The sequence below is a fragment of the Myxocyprinus asiaticus genome, chromosome 33, assembly GCF_019703515.2.
Source record: "Myxocyprinus asiaticus isolate MX2 ecotype Aquarium Trade chromosome 33, UBuf_Myxa_2, whole genome shotgun sequence".
Classification (NCBI taxonomy): Eukaryota; Metazoa; Chordata; class Actinopteri; order Cypriniformes; family Catostomidae; genus Myxocyprinus; species Myxocyprinus asiaticus.
Genome location: NC_059376.1, coordinates 41,385,793 through 41,391,792, shown reverse-complemented (window position 1 = coordinate 41,391,792; position 6,000 = coordinate 41,385,793). Strand labels below are relative to the sequence as shown.

Below are 6,000 nucleotides of genomic sequence, written 5' to 3'. Positions count from 1 at the left end.
CAATGAAAGTGAATGGTGACATGGCGAGGTTGTTATTTTGTCTTCTTTTGTGTTCCACAGAAGAAAGAAAGTTGAATGGTTTGGCACAACAACATGAGGATGAGTAAATGATGACATAATATTTTTTTTTTTTTTAGGATACTTGTATGTTCAAGTGTTGAATGTAATGTTATCTGCATACAATAGAAGAATTGTGCATGTTTGTGTTCAAATTATGGAGTACATTTTGTTTAGATGGTTATAAATATGCACCTTCTCATTACATATTGCCATTAGTGGTCTAATAAAAGCCCAAAATAGGTCCAGGTGGCATCTCAGATGGGTGCAGTGAGGCCAAAGAGAGAGTTTAGACTGCTGGTGCCAACACAGATGCCAACAGTGTCAGCGTGTGAACTCTTGCTGTGTGTCACAACACCGCGTGTGTGCACAACATCACTACTGCACTGATTATAAGTAATCTCGGTGCAATCAGTCTGTCTCTAACATTGGCTGGAATATTGGAATATTATGCTGAAGTCTTCAGTGATGAAATTCAATAGACTGGAATATTATAGACTATTTGCAAAGGCAAGCATCACTGTGACCATTACTATTGCTTTTCAACATAAACCTCACTTTTAGAGATATGCTTAAAACCAATGGCTAGTGGGTGGAGAAGAATTCACAGTATATTCTTTGAAAACAAGCCCAAATAACTTGTGCAGTTTCGCTTATTAGTTCAATTTATCATTTTTTAAAGCTGATGTGTGTAGTATATTAAATGTTAAAATTCAAATAATATTTAGAGACAGCTATAAGAAAGCCATTTGTAGGTTGAATTTACCTGAAAGTTTAACACTGTGACTTTTTCAAAACATTCCTCTTTTTGTTTGAGTGTCCCAACCAGCCTGATACAACAACGTTGGCTCAACCATTTGTGTGAGTCTGAGGTGGACTATCAGTTTGTACAACCAATGGAAGACAGGAGGAGTTTTTTTGGAATCTGGATTATTTTTGTGCCTGTCCACCTTTTCAGCTGTCCTGGTTCTGGAAGTGTTTTTCCTCCAAAAACATTTTCTATAGTGATTTCGTAAAGTACTTCATAAACCAAACCAACCAGTTCTGAGGTGAATCACAACATTACAAACTTTGATTTGAGTATTTGGAGATTGGACAAAAAGACAAAGGTACAAGACTGCTTTTATGAGGCAATGAACTAAAAATCAAATTCAAAATGATGGAAAAATATAAAACTGCTGATTTTAAGCTGTTAAAACAATATATTTTTAAGTTAGTTGCAAAATGTTTAAAAATATACAAATATTTAAGTAATTTGAAATTGTAGGAAGACCGAGTCGATTGCGTCATTCACGGTGCATCATGCAAGTGGGTGGTCGCTGAAGAGCTCTTTTGTAGTATTTATTTATAATTATTTTTTGCTGCAATACTCTGATTGGTGGATCTTTCTCTTTAGGATCATGGGTAGTGTAGTTCTTCTGCAGGAAATTTACTATTAAACATACTTTTTAAAAAATGGATTTATAACAGACTGATGTCTTCAACAGAATCATATACCATCAATTAACAACTTTGGAGCTTACGGTAGGTCTGTCTTTAAAGGTTTATAACTTAAGGAAATTAAGAAGAATTAAAACAGAAATTCCTCAGTGCCATAAAACTAAGAGTTGACAAAATGGCTCCCTAAAGTCTGCCATGGCCCAGCTAAATGAGATGAACCACATCTGGCCAATAAAACGAACAAAAGAAAATCTGTAAATGCAGAGGACCCCTTCTCGTACATGTCGTAAATCAGGGAATCCCCTATGAGTTAGATCACTCTCCCTGGAAACCCCGAGAGAGGATAAGACACACTTTTTTTATCCTTGATATAATCCAATTTGCTACACTTAAACTAGACTCATCAGATCACGAGACATTGTGATAGTTTCCTGCAAACGGCTTTTGAATCTATAACCTCTGACACAATCGCAAAACTTACTTAACTGTAATTTTATCCTGTACATAATCTGCTAATGTGCCTAGAACTCTCATTCAAGGCTTAACCTGATCATATACATTGACAATCATGTTTCTCATAACCTGTAATGTATTATCCATGTTGTAAAACCATGAATTAACCATTATGATTTGTAATCAGGTATTTTCATGTTTTGTTACTTACACGTGGAACATTCATGAAAGTATGTCATATTTAGTATGTAAATGCTTGCTTGTTTACGTAGAGAATGTTGATGTTAACGAATGTCATGTCCCTTGCACCGTTTTCAAGATATAAAAGTTCATGATTAAATATTGCCCTATTCTGAGCGGGAAACAAAAGTCTTCACGGACAAAGGCTCATAAATCACCAATCAGAAGGAGGGGAAGAAATTACCATGTGCCTCTGAAAAGGCCACCTTTGGGGTGTGGCCAATCTCAACGCAAAAACTCTCGTACCAAGGAGGAACGGCCCTTCTTACTCTTCTTCGGCTTCTCTGTGCTCCACTTCCTCTTCAGCTCTACACACTGGCTCTCATGGCTTGTAGCCTGTTGTCTCTCAAGCTCCGTGCAATGTAGAAGTCCAGGAAGGCTCGGAGTTAAGCTCCGAGGAAGCCCTTCTCTGCGCAAAGACACACACATGTGACAGGAGTCGAGGTGATCAGTCTTCCATGCGGAAGGCCTCATTTTCAAGCCTGCCTCAGCATCCATCAATGCAACAGACAACAAACAATCCACGATCTTAACAGATATCCAAAACGTTGATGGCACCACCTGAACTTTCTACAAAGAACCAAGCAACGTAAGGAAACGCAACGACATGCAAGTACATCTCCAGACTTTTGCTGAAAGTGCGTATTATTTAAATACTTTGGGTAATCCGATTGCAAATCGATTTAGACCCAAAAAAGGATCAATGGTTCTTAAGGAATTGTCTACAGACTCCATAAAGTTCCTTTTCTCTGTATAGATCATTTCCATCCAAGTCACTCTGTTCACTTTACTCACCAACCTGTTTCATGTTTATATGTGTTAGATTCATTTTTTTATGTTTATAATAGCAATAAAGTCTTGTTTGTATTCAAAGATAATTTGACTGTGGTATACTTTGATAAATAATCTCATCACTTGATTTTTTCAAAGATCCGGCCCTCAAGCTATACCTAAAATATTTGTGATATTATTTTCAATAAGCCATGAGAATAATATTACTCCAAAAAATGAATTAATCATAATTCCCTTATTAAATCTAATTCCTTACAATAGAAATTGTGAGCGGATACAACGAGACATTGTATTATGATTTTAATAGTACAGACTTTTATTCAGACAAATAATCGTATTATTTGTCATTTATTTTTCTTATAATGGTTGTCGAACACGGCTAATTCCATTATAAATTTCCCTACATAATGATGGAGGTACGCGGCACTTTAATCCGTACCGTGTACATCTACCTTAACCAAATTTCCCTACATTTAATGCCGTAGACATGCGGACAGTTTAATTTAATTCCTAACACACACATACCGTTCCCTACAAAGTTATCATTAATAATCAATTCCCCATGGAAAAAAGGAATGTGATTTTTACTTCTGGAATCAGACTGTTGCGTTCTGTTCTGTTTGGTGACGCTAGTGGTGCAGAAATTACACACTTCAGTTTTAAGCACGTTTAGAGACTTTCAAAAAGACTATCAAAAATATGAATTTCTTGCAAGCGAAAGGCAAGAAATCACTACTAATATTGCTTAATGCCTATACTTAGGGTTAGGGTTTTGAACAAGTAATGGAAGCATAAGCACAGTTCTAGCAGGAAGACTCAATTCATGCATCTCACACTGCAACAATCCCACCTCTGCTTGAAAAAATACCATAGACATGCAATGAAGGAAGGACCGGAGCCATATCTTTTTATTTGGGCCAGTACGCAACCGCCTAGCGACACCCAAACAACTGCACAGCGTCGCCCTGACAACCCCCACACAACACCCTAGCAATGTGGCATGATTTGCATGAGTGACCACTACTGTAGTCCTCTGAACATCTACAATTTATTGGATTCATGCTGTGTAGTACAGGTAGTTGCTCTGTATCATATTAAGAATGAAAAATACAGTATGTGGGTGTAGAGTGCTGGTGAAATAAAAATGTATCAGGAAAAGAGCAGCAAGAAGGTGACAGAATGGACTTATTTCTATGGAAACAGCATATCCCACCACTTTCTCTCTCTCTCTCTCTCTCTCTCTCTCTCTCTCTCTCTCTCTCTCTCTCTCTCTCTCTCTCTCTCTCTCTGTGTCTCTCTCTCTCCACACTAAAGACAGATATAGCTGCATTTTTCTATTCTACATCAAGCTCTTCAGAAAGAATCCAAAAATGTCTTTGGATTGTGTTTGTACACATATACAGTCAAATACCAAAAATGTATTTGAACACATACCGCAACGTGTCCAACTTTATCAACATCAATATTTCATGTACACATATATATGAACCCATAAGGTAAATTATAAACTGTATATCTTAGGTTCTGTAACTGGTCACTTTTTCTTTAACGTTTTTCACCATTTTTAAACATCTTTTTGCCTAGTTCATTTCAGTAGTCCTGTGGTGTGACAAAATAATTTTTAAAAGAACAAATATTCCATGTAACCTTTTAATTAATATGAGGTCATCAAAGCTGCATCCATAATAACTATAAAACAATTAGCAAAAAACTGTTTAATATAGATTTAGATGGAGTATAAACAGGACATGTCAGCTTTCCAAAAGTTCCAAAAACTTGATAGGTAAAGTTAATTAAGACAACCGTTAATGTTGGCTTGACAAAGCCTTGTCTAAAAGTTTAAACTGGTTTTAAAAGATTAAAGATAGATGGTTATACAGACGTTACAGTAAGACAAACCGCCACCTAGGTAGCTTGATAGATTGTCAGACAGAAAGTCACATAGATAGTCAGATAAAAAGATAGATGGATAGATATATAGAGAAAGATAGAGAGAGCAACTTAAAGCAGGTCAAAAGCTTTCTGCAGGTTTGTTTACAATAGAATGTTTTCATCTACTGTATCTATCTAGTGTTTGTCTGTCTGTCTATCTATCTAGATATAAACATTGCATTAATATAATTATTGATACAGCATTTGCCTCTCATTAATTATGTGCTGTTACTTGATCCTCATTAATATTTCTGCAGAGCTGTCTGAATGTGTCTTAGAGTTTGACAGTGAGATGATTTCATGCAGCCTGCAGTGTGTCGTGATGTGAGTGCTTGGTACTGTAATCCTAGAGAGCTTTTCATCTGCTGTGAAACATGATCCCAGACACACACATCTGAATGTTATTATGGGGAAATAAATGATTGACGTGAGCACTCGCTCTTAAGTGTTGATCAGGTGTAGTGAACGGTGTGGTCGTGACTGCAGCTGAGCAGACAGCATCTGTCCTGTGGTCATGGAGATGAAGAGAGACAGATGGCTATTTTCAATTTAGACACTAAAAGTGTTTCTTTATGTGTGATTGAACTCAGTGCATTACATTTACACCTGATGCATGTATGTGTATGAGTAAAAATGTAGCAACAGGTCCATAATCAAATCTCACCTCAAAATGGTGACCAAGGAATTAGTTTAGTGAACCTACTAAAATTAGTTTTTCTTGGTAGACAGACTGGTTAGTATAGCATCGACTGATCTGATCTATCTTTCTGCCTGATGTTACAACAAGCAGTAACTTTTATTACAGTGATTAAAAACCTTTTATTTACAGTACCTGTTATCCATGAAGTGTAGCAATCTTTTTTGATAGATCATTGCTAAAAATGTTCTGTTTAGTTCTAGTCAGTCAAGTGTTTTGAGGGTCTGTTGTTCTCATATTGAACATATCAACATAGTGACCTGACCTGATTTGTCAGTCATCACCAGCTTGTGTTCATGTTCAACAAACATGATGTTACATTATCAGCGATGTATTATTCACTCATGGCCTTAGGCACATCAGTGTGCCAGAACATTTCAAATATGAGA

General features: G+C 36.5%; 1 protein-coding gene across 1 annotated transcript in view; it reads left to right on the top strand.

The window, feature by feature from the left end:
• The window catches only part of LOC127423772 (citron Rho-interacting kinase-like), a 93,270-nt gene that overhangs the window by 399 nt on the left and 86,871 nt on the right, over window positions 1–6,000 (top strand). The gene's annotated exons all lie outside the window — the stretch shown is intronic.